This window comes from Lepidochelys kempii, unplaced genomic scaffold (assembly GCF_965140265.1).
Source record: "Lepidochelys kempii isolate rLepKem1 unplaced genomic scaffold, rLepKem1.hap2 scaffold_78, whole genome shotgun sequence".
Lineage (NCBI taxonomy): Eukaryota > Metazoa > Chordata > Testudines > Cheloniidae > Lepidochelys > Lepidochelys kempii.
In genome coordinates, this window is record NW_027333645.1 from 478,736 (window position 1) to 497,935 (window position 19,200).

The 19,200-nt window shown below is 51.2% G+C and overlaps 1 protein-coding gene across 1 annotated transcript in view; it reads left to right on the forward strand.

Moving 5' to 3' along the window:
• LOC140904802 (uncharacterized) overlaps positions 1-19,200 on the forward strand; it is a 491,655-nt gene that overhangs the window by 371,921 nt on the left and 100,534 nt on the right. The window lies entirely within an intron of this gene.

Consider the following 19,200-nt stretch of genomic DNA (forward strand, 5'->3'; position numbering starts at 1 on the left):
GTACACTTCAGAATCCTTTACAAAAGCACTCAAAATCTCAGCAGTGTTAGTGAGGAATGGCTTCCTGAAACATGCCCAGCTTTTCTTTAATTTGGTGGCACAATTCCAGGCAAGGGACTGGATACAGGCCTGTTAGTTATCAGAGCTGGAGTTTCTATTCAAAACTAGCTATTTTTCTGCAGCTATTAGATTTCCAACACTGATTTCATTTCATACACTTTTTTTTAGCACCTACAAAGGATAAATTCAATAAAAAACCCACTTCTATTTCCTCAACATCTGCATCATGAAGGGGACCATTCCCCATGCCATAGAATTAGTTAGGTTATTTAAAAACTTTTTAGTAACCTAGCATCCCCCATAATGGGGGACAAAACAGCCCCCTTGCCAGAAGTGGCTCTACCAATTGATGGAACCTGGGATTTAAACTCCAAATGATCACACGGTGCTTGGGATCCATCTGAATTCCCCTTCCAGGTTTTTGACACTTTCATCTCCAGGCATAGCGACTCTGATATAGGATTAAAGAAGTCAAAGCATCGTCTCCAAGCACAGACAGCTGAGAACGCTTCATCACGTGACACTTTGAGAAGTGGAGGGATAGAATGTGATGAAGATCCCTCCTGTCTGAGCCATGCAGAGTTAACAGGTCTGGAGTGATGGGGAAGGAGGGAATCTCTGAGTCACCCCATCTCCTTCCAGTGTCACAGAGGCTGAAATGACACTTCTTTTCCTGCCCCTGCTCCTCTTCCTTTAAATATAATTGGGAAAGTTCCCAATATAACTGCTCTTCAGCACAACCCAGAGCAACGTGAGAACAACTGGCAATGATATAATCTGAATCATTGGTGATTCCGAACAATAATTTTGCAATAGGAGGAATGGTATAGATGTGATGCTCCCTGGTTCCTGATAGGAAGGGCACACTCAAATTATTCGTGAGACAATGGAGTAGATAGGAAGGACAAATGGGTCCACCTCAAAACAGGGTGAACTGCAAAAGGCAAAAATGGGCCACTCATTTGGACACGCTGAGGGATAACGGTGCTGCAAACAGTTCAAACAACTTTAAAAGCTACTATGTGGGAATCAGGAAAAGTATTAAAGAAAAAAAAGTACGGATAGCCCTAGAGGTTTTTATGGTGTTGATCTCCTGTGCAGATTCTTGGATGGCTAACATGGGCTGAGTGCCAAGAGAAGGTTTTCCCACACTCACGGCATTCATAGGGCCTCTCCCCTGTGTGGTTCTCTGATGAGTAACAAGGTTTGAGCTGCGATTGAAGGTTCTCACACTCACGGCATTCATAGGGCCTCTCTCCTGCGCGGATTCTCTGATGCTTTATAAGGGCTGACTGGTCATATACGTTTTTCCCACACTCAGTGCATGCATTTTTTATCTTTCCCCTGAGGATTTCCTGCTGTGTTGTGCTTTCCTTGAGCTCCTTCTGAGTTCCCCGACAGGAAATTAATTTACCCACTTTATCCCTTGGCCGATTTCCCTGCTCGCTCTCTGGTCTGTGCTGAATCTCACAGGATTTTCCCTGCTCATGACTCCTGGACACGTTCCTTTCCGATCTTTGTGATAATGCTCTGTGTTTATCCACTTGCCCAGCATTTTCCTGCTGAGAATTCTGCTCCTCTTTCTCACATGCCATCGCATCACCTGCAGCGGTAGAGACAGAAACCTCAAACAGGGATGGAAAGGGGAAGGCCAACGAAAAAAAGTGCTGGAGACAGGTCAAATAAAAGCAGGAACTGAACTCCTCCAAACACTTCCCCTAAATAGGAGAGAGGAGGGGATCAATTCAGCCTTCACATCCCATCAAATTCATGGGGGGAAGGGAGGAAGCTACTGCCTGATGTCTGCTCGGATCTACAGGAAGCCATGAGCTATAGTTACCCTGAGGTTATGACCCCTGCTAGGGACAATAATGAACTGAGTGACCTCCCAAGGGCTTCGTAGGGCATCCCAGATGTTTCCTTCAGGCACTTACAGATTCTGAGTTGGTTTCATGTTTCCTCACCTTTGCAGGGAGCTCTCAGGGTCTGTCTTTCCTCTGAACCCTGGAGCTCTGAGACCCATGGCTCTTCCCCTTGTTCCAGCTGGGAAAACACATCAGGTTTGGAAATGGGAAACCCTGCTCAGATGAAAGAAAACAAAGGAGTTCAGGTGATTGCATAAGACTTTGTCATAAAAAAACAAAACATGCTATTAATTTCACTTCAGTGCTTAGTGTGACCTGGTGTGCCTTGGGGAGTCCTGACTGAAAACGCTAAGGTCAGGGCAGGCTAAAAAAGGGAGAGAAGATGCTCCCAGAACTGATGGCTAACACTGAAGTTAAAATCACCGACCACTCACAAACTATGCTTCTGATCCCCCACACTGGTTATTGAGAAGCTGAAAAAGATCACACAGCCCCCTTTATTGCATTCCAGTTCTCTGACTCCCAATCAGCACCTATGTTCGGTACAGTGAGAGCTTATTTAAAAATTCTGGTCACAGAAACACAATGTTCTGACCCCAAAGGGTCAGCCATATTACCAGGTCAGCACAGCTTTGAATCATAGAATCTCAGGGTTGGAAGGGACCTCAGGAGGTCATCTAGTCCAACCCCCTGCTCAAAGCAGGACCAATCCCCAATTAAATCATCCCAGCCAGGGCTTTGTCAAGCCTGACCTTAAAAAAAAGGTTTGGATCTTACCCAAAATACCAGGCTGCCAGCCAATCCTTTAGCCTCTAAACTAAAGGAAAGAAGGAAAGGTCAGACACATTCAGAAATCTATATATCGGGTTCTTCACAGTATTGGTGAGTTCCTGGCTTGAAAGTCCGTCTGGAACACATCCACAGCTTGGATGGGTCATTCAGTCCTTTGTTCAAGGCTTCAGTTTGCAGAGAAGTTGCTCCAGAGGTAGGAAGAGGGATTGAAGAGAAAATGAAGATGATGCAGCTGCCCTTTCTATTCCCTTTGCCTTGTGGCTTGTACTTCCTGTGTCCCAAACACAAGCTTCACAGCACATGGCATGGAAAAGCCCTGGAGTTCTCAGTACACAGGCATACCCCTGCATGTCTTGCTGACTCAATAGGCGTATCCCCTTGGTTCTTTTCATGGGCTCATTGTACAGCTGATGACCCTTGACAGGCCAGTGAAGAGGCTCGGCAGTGCTGATGCCAGTCTGTCCGGGGGTGTCACCCAGAAACACTGCACAAGTCTGGAAATACAGATATACCCTACATCTCTATAACTCACAACACAAAGGTGGTACAAAACATAGAAACAAAATGATCATACTTGGAAAATCATAGCATTTTCACTGACACCTTACACGGCATATCTAGCATGATTCATTGCAATTTCATCATATTAGTATTTTATTATTAATTATTATTATTGAAGTGTCTCACAATTCCCTACAGTGTCACGCCTAGTAAACCAGTGAATTCCCAGGACCAGCTCCCTGGGTCCCTGAAGATGCTGAGCACTCTGCTTATGAGGGATTGAAATACCCACATATCTGCTGGGGACACACACAGACAGGCACAGTCTGTACCCTGTGACGAAGTTCCTGCTCTACCTTGGTGGGTCTTGCGCTTATTGGCGGATTTGCTCACCTTGGAGCTTCACGGCAGCCCTCAGCTTGGCCGTTTTTCTGAACCCACAGTCCAGGCTGACGACTCCTGCGTCTGACCAGGAGTTGGGAGGATTTGGGGGGAACCCGGGCCCGCCCTCTACTCCGGGCTCCAGCCCAGGGCCCTGTGGAATGCACCTGTCTAGAGTGCCTCCTGGAACAGCTCTGCGACAGCGACAACTCCCTGGGCTACTTCCCCATGGCCTCCTCCCAACCCCTTCTTTATCCTCACCATAGGACCTTCCTCCTGGTGTCTGATAATGCTTGTACTCCTCAGTCCTCCATCAGTCCATGTTCTCACTCTCAGCTCCTCGCGCCCCTTGCTCCCAGCTCCTCACACACACCTCACTAACTGAGGTGAGCTCCTTTTTAAAACCCAGGTGCCCCGATTAGCCTGCCTCAATTGATTCAAGTAGCTTCTTGATTGGTTGCAGGTGTTCGAATCAGCCTGTCTTACTGGTCTCCAGAAGGTTCCTGATTGTTCTGTTACTTTACCCAAGGAAAAGGGACCTACTTAGCCATCTGGCCTGACCCTGTCACAACCCCTATGTTCACTCTTCTAGAAAACTATGATCAATTATTTACATAGTATGGCTTGTTTGAGGTATCATTTGAAAATGCATAATCTACAGAATATTATCCTCCTGTTAAAATATGTGTAGCAACACTATGTAAAATTATGAGATTTTACTGTATCATATTAGTGAAAAAGTTACAATTCTGTGGAACACCCTCAGACCAGTTCCTCAGAGACAGCAAGGCAAGCAGCTGGTCAAATTGCCATTCTCCAGGAGGGGGAAGGTGTGAAGAAGACATTTACATTCCTTCACAGGGACCACTTGAAGCTCATAGCTACAACAGACAGCCGGTCACCATGACTCAGCTGAGAACTGAAGTTGTTTGTCGTACAGAGGACTGAATTATAAAAAGAGGGGAGGAAAATGCTTGAGACTCTCTCTCTCCCCCTTTTCCTCTGCTCATGACAGCTCCTGAAGAAACTGAACTTGGCAGCAGGGGCGAATTAGGGGGACTTCTGGCTGAAAGGACAGCCAGCCTGCCTCAGGATATAGTGAGAGAAACATTTGCTTTGTATCCGTTTTAGCTTGTTAACTTAGATGTTAGTTTGGGTTTTATCTTGCATTTCTTTTGTAAACAATTCTGGCTTTTATACCTCATTACCTGTAGTCAATTAATATGGTTTTTTTGCCGGTAGTTAGCCATCTCATTTTATTGTTTCATCTAACCAGTGTGTTGGGATTAAAGTGTGTTGGAAAATCCATTTGGGATAACAAGGCCGGCACGTGTCATTTTCCACTGATGAAATGACAGACTTCATATGACCTTGAGTCGTTCAGTAGTGTGCTGGACAGTGAAAGATACACAAAAGTCCAAGACCAGAGAATTTTCTGGGGTTCTCCTGTGGTGCACTGTAATTCGTGAGTCGCTGACTAACAGCGCTCAATACTGTGTAGCTGGCAGCGAGTTACATGCTGGAGACTGGGTGTTAACTGCCCAGGAGTGGCTGTTCTCACAGTAAAGCAGTGTAAAAGCCACCCCAGCTTGGGCAACTGAGGGGAAACAGCTGTTCAACCAGTCAAGATTGCACTGTGGTTAATGTCACAGACACTCAATTTCAAAGCATCTCCTAAAACACAGAGAAAGTAAATCCATGTCCCAGAAGTTGAAGACTCCAGACAGAGGACAAGTCTCCCTGGAACTGCTTCTTGCAGAGAGAGAGAGGTCCAGACACAATGAGAGAGTCCTGGGGAAGCTGGGAACACTAAGAATGGGCTGGTGGGGTTCAGTGGAGAAAGGGAACAGGAAGGGCAGGGATATCACTGAATGCAGGATCTCAGCAGTCCTAGATGTCAGGATAGCACCTAGTGCAGCCCATTGGAAAACATAATCCCAACTATACATATAAAATGATGGGGTCTACATTAGCTGTTTCCACTCAAGAGAGGGATCTTGGAGTCATTGTCGATAGTTCTCTGAAAACATCCACTCAGGGTGCAGAGGCAGTCAAAAAGCGAACAGGGTGTTGGGAATCATTAAGAAAGGGACAGATAATAAGACAGTACATAACTTGCCTCTATATAAATCCATGGTACGCCCACATCTTGAATATTGTGTGCAGATGTGGTCGGCCCATCTCAAAAAAGATACATTGCAATTGGAAAAGGTCAGAAAAGGGCAAAAAAACCCGGACTAGGAGTATGAAACAGCTTCTGTATGACGAGAGATATGTAAGACTGGGACTTTTCAGCTTGGAAAAGAGACAAGAGGGCATATGAGAGAGGTCTATAAAAGCATGTCTGCTGTGGAGAAATTAAAGAAGGAAGTGTTATTTACTCCTTCTCAGAACACAAGGACTAGGAATCACCCAATCAAATTAATAGGCAGAGGTTTATAAGAAACAAAAGGAAGTATTTCTTCACACAACGCACAGTCAACCTGGGGAACTCAGGATTATAATAGGGATACAAAAAAAACAAACAAACACCATGAGAAATCTATTGAGGACAGGTCCGTGAATGGTTATTAGCCAGGATGGGCAGGGATGGTGTCCCTAACTTCTGTTTGTCATAAGCTGTGAATGGGTGACAGGAGATGAATCACTTCATGATTCCCTGTTCTGTTCGTTCCCTCTGGGACACCCGGCGCTGGTCACTGTCGGAAGACAGGACACTGGGCTAGATGGACCTTTGGTCTGTCCCAGTGTGGCCGTTCTTAAATACCAGGGAACCTAGTGAGTCCAGTGCAATGGGAGGGAGTAGGAAAATCCCTGGCTGTGGAGAACACTGGGAAATTAGAAACTATCATTCAGAAGCAACAGACTCTAAATAGTCTAGAAAAGCAGAATGTGAAAAATAAGAATCGGGGTCATGTGACTTCAGGAATGAGGGACTCAAAAAACCAAGTCTGCAGAGAAAGTAGATTGTGGTTAGTGCACATGCGGATGGGGGAGCAACTCTCCAGGTCTCAAGGATTTTCACCAGCAACCGAGGCCATTGTCCCATGCACGGGGCAATCCGGAGCAGTGAGGAGTTGTGTCATCTGTAATCCTGGCTGAGTTTCAATGTTCTGCTGCTGGAGCTCCCTTGTCTGGATTCCCCCAGCCAGCATTCAAGGTCTGTGTGATCAGTAACCCTGGACCAGCCGCTCTGACCCCAGCAGCCTGCTTCTTACACCCCAAGCACTTTCTGGTCTGGGTGGAGAAGGCTCAGGGTTTGAGAGAAGGCCAGGGGTAGGAAGCTTCTGCTCGTTATGCTGGACCTAACCCCCCGTTTTACTTGTGCAAACAGGAGATATTTGACACTGTGCGATTCTGCTCATGTGCTCTCTTCCCACAGCGTTCAGCAGCAGGGGAGGGTCTCTGGTCGTGTGTGTGTCACTGGCATGCTGGGGTGATGCTGGAACAGGACAGAGCAGAGGTGGCATTGTGGGGGTGGCGTGAACCTCATCTCTTCCGTTCCCCCTTCCAAGAACCGAGGGGACAGGAACCCTTACCCAGCGAGGTCACATTCTCATAGGTCTCCTACATGACGTCTCTGGAGAGGGCTCTCTGAGCGGGGTCCAGCAGAGCCCGCTCTTCCCTGGTGAAATACACAGCCACCTCCTCGAAGGTCACCATCCCCTGAAAGAGCCAGAGCCCCACACTCAGGACCTGCTGCCCCACTCACAGCCCCACTATTCGTGGGGGAGAGGAGACAATCAAACGGAAACTCTGGGTGGACCGCAGTCAACAGTGTCCCACCCCCACCCCGCTCAGAGCACCCAGGAAACACCAGGGTGAGGGGGCGAAGAGACACCCCTCCTCTCTCTCACCAGATCCATCACACACCTACTAGACACAGACAGATACCGGAGATGCTGCCCCAAGCAGGGTCTAGGGAGAGATCTCTTGTAGGAAGCCCAACGCCCTCCTCCTTGTGAGGAGCTGGATATGAGGCAGGAAAATCTCCCCTAAGCCTGACTGGTGGCTTCCCCCTTCATATTTAAAGGCACCCACTGGTTAGTTGGGTCAGGCTCCAGCACTACGAGTCTGGTCCTTTTTCCCAGCCCCATCTACGTGCGTTATTTTCTGTTCACCAAATTGGAGCATTTCCACCTCCAAACCTCATGGGTCTGTTCCAAGAATCTAGGCCACTTATTAAACAACTCCCAGCAGGTCTGCCACCCCCTGGTCTCCTTCCTTTCTCCACCCTGTGCATTTCCTGTCCCCGCTCCAACCTCCAAACCAGACGGTGGAAACCTTCCCCTCTCCCGTGTATTTGCTGTCCCTCTCTCCTCTGCAGGAACAGATCAGAACCCCCCCAATAATCCCTACCTGAGCTGGCTCCTCTATAGCCATGTCGCTCCCCTGTCCCATGGGAGGACGGGATGAACCGGAACGAAACGTGAGCGTCGTTCTGCAGCCTGGCTGGGCGAGAAGGGCCGTTGTGGAGGTTTGGGAACGGGCATTAGTTCATTTCACATCATGCTTCCCCCAGGCTCTTTCCCTGCAGAGCGAGATATGAGATTCTGCCGTACTCAGAAAATGCTAAAAGAAAAGGAGTACTTCTGGGACCTTAGAGACTAACCAATTTATTTGAGCATGAGCTTTGGTGAGCTACAGCTCACTTCATCGGATGCATACCGTGGAAACTGCAGCAGACTTTATATATACACAGAGAATATGAAACAATACCTCCTCCCACCCCACTGTCCTGCTGGTAATAGCTTATCTAAAGTGATCATCACGTTGGGCCATTTCCAGCACAAATCCAGGTTTTCTCACCCTCCGCCCCCCACACAAATTCACTCTCCTGCTGGTGATAGCCCATCCGAAGTGACAACTCTCTATTTAATCTCTGGATTACAGCAGAGACCTGGCCCCTCCTGACAGGCTAAGCCCACAGACACACTTGTAACCTCCTTTCTCCCTCCCGCATCCCAAAACAAAGTCTCTGAACGCAATCCTAGAAAAAAGCAGAACCAAAGGAGTCCCTTTCGAGGATTCCCTCTGACACTGACCGCACGGCAGCCACACCCCAGCAGGAGGGACATGGAGTCAGGAACTGGGTTTTCCTCTCTCTCATCCTCGTCTTGTCCACAGGAAAGTGATTCTCCCCACAGTGCAGTAATACATCTGTCTGGGCAGATGAGAGAGCTGGAAATCTCTTTCAAAACTCTTTTATCCCACGGACCCTGTCAGTCTCTCTATCTCCTTTTCCCTGTGCCCTCTCCATGCCTGTCTGCTAGGAAACTCTCATTCCTGGGTTGTTTGCTCCCCCATGGCTGGATTTGCTCCTGCAAATGGCAGGAGAAATGGGGTGGGGGGCTGTTTGTGTAGAGTCATTTTATAGTCCCTCACTGCCTGCCTGGGATTTCCCCATTGCCTGCCTAGGACCCCCACCTGCCCTCCACCAGGATCTGCCAGGCCATTTGCCTGGGACCCCCTCCTCCTCCCAGCAGGACCCCCTGACGCATTACAGGAGGACCCCTCACTCTGCGCCAGGGACCGCCCCACCACAGCGCTGTGCACTGGGCATGGCAATGGTCCCAGGAGCCAGCTGGGCAATCCCAGACAGAGCCCCTGGCACAGCACCAGGCAGCGTCTAATCCCCTGCCCCACCAGCCCAAGAGACCCCCACCCCCACTGGTCTGCAGCCAACAGGCGCCCAGCCATACCCACCTCCAGGACCCATAGCCTTAGGGCTGGGCACATCAGAACTACCCCCCGAAACCCCAAACCCTCCAGAACCCACCAACCTGACCAGGGTCACCCCTGCCCAGCCAGCCAGAGGCCTTCCCCTACCACAATGCCCCTTCAGCTCCCGCTGCAATCTCCCCAAACAGACACCTGCCCCCCCCAGCAACAATGTTCCCTCACAGTGTCTGGTAAGTGGATAGAAAGTTATCACCACCCCCTGCTGGCCAGTCACACAGGCAGAGGGAGCCCGGGGGGACGCCTCTTTAACAGGAGAAGGGAAGCCATGGAGGGCCAAAATAACTAAGAAATTTCCATACTCTGTCACTAGCAAATAATGGCCACTGTGGATCCACCCCAGAGTTGGCTACAGCTTTGCACTGCGGAAAGCCCCCCCTCACGGAGACCCTTTGTCATGGGGTTTGGGATACTTCTGGACCCACGCTGCACTCAGAGGGACCTCCTCATCCCGTGCCAGCTGGAGAAAAGAAAAGGGTCCAGCCAACTCTCCTGTTACCAACTGGGAACCACCCATCCCCCAAACAGGGGGAGGCCCCTGGCTTTGATGGGTATTGAATATATGGCTAGTCTCTTTTATCAGCAAACATTTTTAACAGAGAGAAACGAGGGAACAAATGATTCTCAAAGGAGAGGGAAAGATGATCATTGTTGCAGGGGGGTTAATTTCCCAACCAGGATGGAGAAGGACACAGGGCGACAGGTTCCCCCCAAGGAAGGACAAGTTGCTAGGATTTAGAGACATGGGGAACAGCCCCAAACCCAAGAGGATTTTTAATTGACATTTGATGATGACATCGTAAGAGGGAAACCTGAGATTTGAGATCAGTGTTCAGAAATGAAAGAGAAAGGGTGGAAATCTGAGGGATTTTGGATCCATTTATGCAAATTATAGAGAGGAAAGTGGAAAATGAGAGGGATTTTAGAGCAGTTGTTGATAGGAGGTTGTCACGGAGTCCCTGGGCGATGCTCTGGAACTTCTCCCCAGGAAGCTGGGCAGGACTCTGGGGCAGTCGCCTTTCTGTGAGCAGCCTGTCTTCAGGACACACAGCTCACCCGGCTTCCACCTTCCTGGGTCTGACCTCGGACCATTCAGCATCCTCTGCCCCTCCATGCCCTTCCCACAGCGAGTCCGCTCAGGCAGGGCTCCTGGGGAAGCCAGAGGGTCCTGCACCCCAACTCCGCAATCAGACGTGACTCTCAGCCAGCCAGTAAAACAGAGGTTTATTAGATGACAGGAACATGGTCTAAAACAGAGCTTGCAAGTGCAGAGAACAGGACCCCTCAGCTGGGGCCATTTTGGGGGGGGCAGTGAGCCAGACAACCATGTCTGCCCTTCACTCCATGTCCCAGCCAGCCCCCAACTGAAACTCCCTCCAGCCCCTCCTCCTCTGGGCTTGGTTCCTTTCCCGGGCTAGGAGGTCACCGGATTCCTTTGTTCTCCAACCCTTTAGCTCTCACCTTGCAGGGGGGAAGGGCCCAGGCCATCAGTGGCCAGGAAACAGGGTGTCGGCCATTCTCTGTGTCCAGACTCCTGCACACACCTGCCCTCTAGGGCTCTGCAATGATCATACACCCTTATCCCACCACCTAGATACTTAAGAACTGCCTAGGGGAAACTGAGGCACCCCCACACTATTCAGAGGAAACATTAAGAACATTAAGAAGAGTCCCACTTTGTCACAGAGGTAAAAGCTGAGTGTATTTCCCACCACTATTTGGTCAATGAATAGAAATGGGCAACATTGGCAAACGTTTTAGATCCAAATTCAGGAATCTGAGAAAAGGTGTAAATCTGAGATTTTCGTCGTAATTTATAATTACGGAGACAGGGAAAGCTCTCAGGGGCATATTCAATTAGAAGTAGACAACTAGAGTAAAAGTGGGGCAAACATTTTTATCAATCTTTGAGACGTACAGAGAAAACGTGTCACAAACTACGCAACTGAGAACATGGGATAAACGCCAAGACCGGGGGGGATTTTATGTGGCTATTAAAGAACTAGCTGGAAAAGGGGGGACCGTTTGTCATATAAAATCCAGCCTGTCCAAAACATAAACAGAGAGTGATCGTCGTCCCCCCCCACGGCCCCCGTTCACCTGGGCAGCAGGGAGCCCTCTGAGGGGCTGACCGGAGGGGGCGGGGGGGGGAGCTGGAGGGCTCCCTGGGGGAGGGGAGGGTCGTGGGGGATGGGCAGGTGGGGGGCAGGTGGGGGCTGGGGGCAACGGTGCTGCAGTTGGGGGCAGCAAGTGGGACTGGGAAGCCGGGATCGGGGGCAGCCCCATGGGGGACACGCCCCTCCCTTCCCCGCCTGGCAGAGACCCGGCGTCTCCTCCCACCCCCACGCCGGGGCAGCCAGGTTGGGGGATGGCTCCGGGCTCCAACTTCCCACCGACACCGGGACAAATCGCTGCGGATAAAACGGGGGGGGGGGGGAAATCCCGCCCCCCCCCACGGGAGGGGAGTTTCAATGGACATGTGAGGAGGAGGGAGAGACGGGGGGGGGGGATCAGGGGAGACCAGAGAGCGGATCAATGGGGGAGGGGGGGAGTTTACAACCAGGTGGGAGCTACCGAGAGGGAAAAGGGGAAAACTGGGGGGCATTTGTGCCCGTGGGGGGGAAGGGATCCAATTAACTCCCCCGCCGCCCCCCACTTCCCCCCCGGGAATTTCCTGGCTGCACAGAGACAATTCAACCCCCACCCCCCGCAACTCCGGCTTCTCCCCCCAACACCCCCCAAGGGACCCCGCCCGCCGGGCCCCAGTCTCTGCCCCCCCCAATCCCAGCCGTGCCGGGGGCAGAGAGTCACTTTCCTGCCCCCCCGCGGGGTCTCCCACTCACCGGGTCGGGGGCGGGCAGAGCCGGGGCTGGTCCCAGCTGGACAAAGCCCCCCCCGGCCGGGCACGGGGGGGTTAATGACAGGACCCCCCAGCACAGACCCCGGAGCGGAGCCGCAGCTGCTCCTCCGAGAGACCCGACACGAGGCAGCGCCTGGGGGCGGGGCCTGGAGCAGACCGGGGGCGGGGCAGCGCCTGGGGGCGGGGCCTGGAGCAGACAGGGGCGGGGCAGCCTCTGGGGGCGGGGCTTGGAGACGACCAGGCGCTGCCTCGTGTCGGATCTGTAGGAGGAGCAGCTGCGGCTCCCCTCCGGGGTCTGTGCGGGGTGGGGCCCGTCATTAACCCCGCCGTGCTCCGGTGAGTGGGAGACCCCGGTGGGGGAGCGCTGGGCGGGGGCGGCAGGAAAGTGACTCTCTGCCCCCTACCTGCCCATCCCCCACTGCCGCCCCCTCCCCGCCCCCTTCAGTCAGCCCCTCAGAGGGCTCCCTGCTGCCCAGGTGAACGGGGGTCGTGGGGCGGGGGGACGACGATCACTCTCTGTTTATGTATTGGACAGGCTGGATTTTATATCACAAACGGTCCCCCCTTTTCCAGCTAGTTCTTTAATAGCCACATAAAAGCCCCCCCGGTCTTGGCGTTTATCCCATGTTCTCAGTTGCGTAGTTTGTGACACGTTTTCTCTGTACGTCTCAAAGATTCCTCAAAAATACCCTCAACGTTTGCCCCACTTTTACTCTCGTTGTCTACTTCTAATTGAATATGCCCCTGAGAGCTTTCCCTGTCTCTGTAATTATAAATTACGACGAAAATCTCAGATTTACACCGTTTCTCAGATTCCTGAATATGGATCTCAAACGTTTGCCAACGTTGCCCATTTCCACTCTATTCATTGACCAAATAGTGGTGGGAAATACACTCAGCTTTCACCTCCTATCAACAACTGATATAAAATCCCTCTCATTTTCCACTTTCCTCTCTATAATTTGCATAAATGGATCCAAAATCCCTCAGATTTCCACCCTTTCTCTTTCATTTCTGAACACTGATCACAAATCTCAGGTTCCCCTCTTACGATGTCATGATCAAATGTCAATTAAAAATCCTCTTGGGTTAGGGGCTGTTCCCCATGTCTCTAAATCCCAGCAACTTGTCCTTCCTTGGGGGGAACCTGTCACCCTGAGTCCTTCTCCATCCTGGTTGGGAAATTAACCCCCCTGCAACAATGATCATCTTTCCCTCTCCTTTGAGAATCATTTGTTCCCTCCTTTCTCTCTGTTAAAAATGTTTGCTGATAAAAGAGACTAGCCGTAGATTCAATACCCATCAAAGCCAGGGGCCTCCCCCTGTTTGGGGGATGGGTGGTTCCCAGTTGGTAACAGGAGAGTTGGCTGGACCCTTTTCTTTTCTCCAGCTGGCACGGGATGAGGAGGTCCCTCTGAGTGCGGAGTGGGTCCAGAAGTATCCCAAACCCCATGACAAAGGGTCTCCGTGAGGGGGGGCTTCCCGCAGTGCAAAGCTGTAGCCAACTCTGGGGTGGATCCACGGTGGCCATTATTTGCTAGTGACAGAGTATGGAAATGTCTTACTTATTTTGGCCCTCCATGGCTTCCCTTCTCCTGTTAAAGAGGCGTCCCCCCGGGCTCCCTCTGCCTGTGTGACTGGCCAGCAGGGGGTGGTGATAACTTTCTATCCACTTACCAGACACTGTGAGGGAACACTGTTGCTTCGGGGGGGCAGGTGTCTGTGTGGGGAGATTGCAGCGGGAGCTGAAGGGGCATTGTGGTAGGGTGAGGCCTCTGGGTGGCTGGGCAGGGGGGGCCCTAGTCAGGTTGGTGGGTTCTGGAGGGTTTGGGGTTTCGGGGAGTAGTTCTGATGTGCCCAGCCCTAAGGCTATGGGTCCTGGAGGTGGGTATGGCTGGGGGCCTGTTGGCTGCAGACCAGTGGGGGTGGGTGTCTCTTGGGCAGGTGGGGCAGGGGATTAGACACTGCCTGGTGCTGTGCCAGGGGCTCTGTCTGGGATTGCCCAGCTGGCTCCTGGGACCATTGCCATGCCCAGTGCAGAGAGCTGTGGTGGGGCGGTCCCTGGTGCAGAGTGAGGAGTCCTCCTGTAAAGCGTCAGGGGGTCCTGCTGGGAGGAGGAGGGGGTCCCAGGCAAATGGCCTGGCAGACCTTGGTGGAGGGCAGGTGGGGGTCCTAGGCAGACAATGGGGAAATCTCAGGCAGGCAGTGAAGGACTATAAAATGACTCTACAGTAACAGCCCCCCACCCCATTTCTCCTGCCATCTGCAGGAGCAAATCCAGCCATGGGGGAGCAAAGAACCCAGGAATGAGAGTTTCTGAGCAGACAGGCATGGAGAGGGCACAGGGAAAAGGAGAGAGAGAGACTGACAGGGTCCGTGGGATAAGAGTTTTGAAAGAGATTTCCAGCTCCCTCATCTGCCCAGACAGATGTATTACTGCACTGTGGGGAGAATCACTTTCCTGTGGACGAGAGGAGGATCAGACAGAGGAAAACCCAGTTCCTGACTCCATGTCCCTCCTGCTGGGGTGTGGCTGTCATGGGGTCAGTGTCAGAGGGAATCCTCGAAAGGGACTCCTTTGGTTCTGCTTTTTTCTAGGATTGCGTTCAGAGACTTTGTTTTGGGATGCGGGAGGGAGAAAGGAGGTTACAAGTGTGTCTGTGGGCCTAGCCTGGCAGGAGGGCCCAGGTCTCTGCTGTAATCCAGAGATTGAGCATTTTCTCAGCACGGCAGAATCTCGGATCTCGCTCTGCAGGGAAAGAGCCCGGGGGAAGCGTGATGTGAAATGAACTAATGCCCGTTCCTAAACTTCTGCAACAGCCCTTCTTGCCCGGCCAGGTTGCAGAACGACGCTCATGTTTCTTTCCGGTTCATCCCGTCCTCCCATGGGACAAGGGAGCGACATGGCTGCAGAGGAGCCAGCTCAGGTAGGGATTATTGTGGGGGGTTCTGATCTGTTCCTGCAGGAGGGAGAGGGACAGGAAATACACGGGAGAGGGGAAGGTTTGCACCGTCTGGGTTGGAGGTTGGAGTGGGGCAGGAAATGCACAGGGTGGAGAAAGGGAGGAGGCCAGGGGGTGGCAGACCTGCTGGGAGTTGTTTAATAAGTGGCCTAGATTCTAGGAAGAGACCCATGAGGTTCGGAGGTGGAAATGCTCCAATCTGGTGAACAGAAAATAACCTACCTAGATGGGGCTGGGAAAAAGGACCAGACTCGTAGTGCTGGAGCCTGACCCAACTAACCAGCGGGTGCCTTGAAATACGAAGGGGGAAGCCACCAGTCAGGCTTAGGGGAGATTCCCCTGCTTCATATCCAGCTCTAGGAGTGGCTAAGTCATTATGCAAGGTAACCTATTTCCCCTTGTTTTTTCCTGCCCCCCACCCCCCCGACGTTCTTGTTAAACCCTGGATTTCTGCTGGAAATGGGCCACCTTGATTATCATACACATTGTAAGGAGAGTGATCACTTTAGATAAGCTATTATCAGCAGGAGAGTGGGGTGGGAGGAGGTATTTTTTTCATGATTTGTGTGTATATAAAAAGCTCTTCTACACTTTCCACAGTTTGCATCGGATGAAGTGAGCTGTAGCTCACGAAAGCTTATGCTCAAATAAATTGGATAGTCTCTAAGGTGCCACAAGTCCTCCTTTTCATTTCACAAGGAGGAGGGTGTTGGGCTTCCTACAAGAGATCTCTCCCTAGACCCTGCTCGGGGCAGCATCTCCGGTATCAGTCTGTGGCTAGTAGGTGTGTGATGGATCTGCTGGGAGAGAGGAGGGGTGTCTCTTCGCCCCCTCACCCTGGTATTTTCTGGGTGCTCTGAGTGGGGTGGGGGTGGGACTCTGTTGGCTGCGGTCCACCCAGAGTTTCCGTTTGATTGTCTCCTCTCCCCCACGAATAGTGGGGCTGTGAGTGGGGCAGCAGGTCCTGAGTGTGGGGCTCTGGCTCTTTCAGGGGCCGGTGACCTTCGAGGAGGTAGCTGTGTATTTCACCAGGGAAGAGTGGGCTCTGCTGGACCCCTCTCAGAGAGCCCTCTACAGAGACGTCATGCAGGAGACCTATGAGAATGTGACCTCGCTGGGTAAGGGTTCCTGTCCCCTCGGTTCTTGGAAGGGGAACGGAAGTGATGAGGTTCACGCCACCCCCACAATGCCACCTCTGCTCTGTCCTGTTCCAGCATCACCCCAGCATGCCAGTGACACACACACGACCAGAGACCCTCCCCTGCTGCTGAACGCTGTGGGAAGAGAGCACAGGAGCAGAATCGCACAGTGTCAAATATCTCCTGTTTGCACAAGTAAAACGGGGGGTTAGGTCCAGCATAACGAACAGAAGCTTCCTACCCCTGGCCTTCTCTCAAACCCTGAGCCTTCTCCACCCAGACCAGAATGTGCTTGGCGTGTAAGAAGCAGGCTGCTGGGGTCAGATGGGCTGGTCCAGGGTTACTGATCACACAGACCTTGAATGCTGGCTGGGGGAATCCAGACAAGGGAGCTCCAGCAGCAGAACATTGAAACTCAGCCAGGATTACAGATGACACAACTCCTCACTGCTCCGGATTGCCCCGTGCATGGGACAATGGCCTCGGTTGCTGGTGAAAATCCTTGAGACCTGGAGAGTTGCTCCCCCATCCGCATGTGCACTAGCCACAATCTACCTTCTCTGCAGACTTGGTTTTTTGAGTCCCTCATTCCTGAAGTCACATGACCCCGATTCTTATTTTTCACATTCTGCTTTTCTAGACTATTTGGAGTCTGTTGCTTCTGAATGATAGTTTCTAATTTCCCAGTGTTCTCCACAGCCAGGGATTTTCCTACTCCCTCCCATTGCACTGGACTCACTAGGTTCCCTGGTATTTAAGAACGGCCACACTGGGACAGACCAAAGGTCCATCTAGCCCAGTGTCCTGTCTTCCGACAGTGACCAGCGCCTGGTGTCCCAGAGGGAATGAACAGAACAGGGAATCATGAAGTGATTCATCTCCTGTCACCCATTCACAGCTTATGACAAACAGAAGTTAGGGACACCATCCCTGCCCATCCTGGCTCATATACCATTCACGGACCTGTCCTCAATAGATTTCTCATGGTGTTTTTTGTTTTTTTTTTTGTAACCCTATTATAACCTTGGCCTTCACAACGTCCTCTGGCAAGGAGTTCCCCAGGTTGACTGTGCATTGTGTGAAGAAATACTTCCTTTTGTTTCTTATAAACCTGCTGCCTATTAATTTGATTGGGTGATTCCTAGTCCTTGTGTTATGAGAAGGAGTAAATGACACGTCCTTATTTACTTTCTCCATGGCAGTTTTGATTTTATAGACCTCTCTCATATCCCCCCTTTGTCTCTTTTCCAAGCTGAATAGTCCCGGTCTTTTTAATCTTTCCCCATACAGAAGAGTTTCATACCTGTAATCATTTGGGTTGCCCTTTTCTGAACCTTTTCCAATTCCAATATATCTTTTTTTGAGATGGGGCAACCACATCTGCAGGCAGTATTTGAGATGTGGGTGTACCATGGGTTTATATAGAGGCGATAGGATATTTTCTGTCTTCTTATCTATCCATTTCAGAATGATTCCCAACATTCTCTTTGCTTTTTGCCTGCCATGGCACACTGTGTTGATGTTTTCAGAAAACTGTGCCCAGTGACTCCAAAATCCCTCTGTTGAGTGGAAACAGCTCATTTAGAGCCCATCATTTTATATGTATAGTTGGGATTTTGTTTTTCAATGGGCTGCAATATGGTGCTATCCTGACACCTAGTCCTGCTGAGATCCTGCATTCAGTGATATCCCTGCCCTTCCTGTTCCCGTTCTCATAAAAGAAGAAGAGCATCCAAATGCGTGTTTACCTTCATTCCCTCAGCAGTCCTCATGCGAATCCCTGATCGGTTCCAAAGTGCATTAAAACCTTTGTTAAAGGGTTACCTCCTGGTGGTTATCAGGTCCTGTGAGTTTGTAGCCCAGAAAGACCCCCCTCAGTCAGCTCAAACTCAGCTGTTTATCCCCCAAAAGTCTGTCGTCTTCAGTCTTCTGAATGAGGGGAAATCCGTCACTACCCCTTTCTGCGTTGGGTAAAGCTTCAAAAGGTGGAGCTCTGCATAACCAGCCTTGAGATCTGGCATTCATCACCCTGTAGCGATACCAGCTTGCACAGGAAACCCATCCCGCAGCCCTTCCTGGTATCATGTGGCGCATCTCGGCATCATAGTCTGTGAAGAATTCATGCTTTCAAGGGCTGGCTTAGATATACAGATAACAGTCATAATTAGGGCAAGAGTTTGCAGGCAATGAAAAGAGAGTAATTGACAAACGTGAGCAATATTTAATCCTTTAAAGCCTGAAAGTGCCTTGGGGGGAGGGGACAGGAGCCGGCTGTGTGGGGGCGGTGGGGCTCAGATACTGGGCATTGAGAGCCTAGAGCCAGCTGTGCGCTGGAGAGACGGGGCATGAACCAGCTGTGTGCAGGGAGATGAGCAGGGGAGAGGTGCTGTGGACACGGCCGCGAGCAGCTGTGAGTGCCGTCCTCTCTGCAGCATGATGAGAGAGCCTGGCGTCCCACTGCCGATCCCAGACTTGTATGAGGAGGGAAGAAATTGGCAGCAAGTCTCAACCGCAGCCAGCCTGTGCCCTGGGGAGGAGACGGGTGTCTCCAGGGAGAAATCTGGGGGATTGTGACCCTGCATGCCCCACCCACCCTCTGATCAGCAATTCCGGATATTAACGGTGATTCCAGAAACAAAGAGTAATTTTGGGAAAAAATGCAGTCCTAGCGACAATTTCCGGAAAACACTGGCCCTGGTTGGAACATTAAATCCGATAGTCTCAAGATCTAGGCCTGTGTTGATTAGATCTGTCACTCTGCCTTCACGGAGTTCACTCTGCTGGTGGGTTCTACCCCTTCCCCCATTCTGTGTCTGCCTTGTCTATTTAGATTGTAACTTCTTCAGGACACGGGCCATCAACGCTTCTCGGTTTGTACTGTGCCAAGCAAAATGAGGACC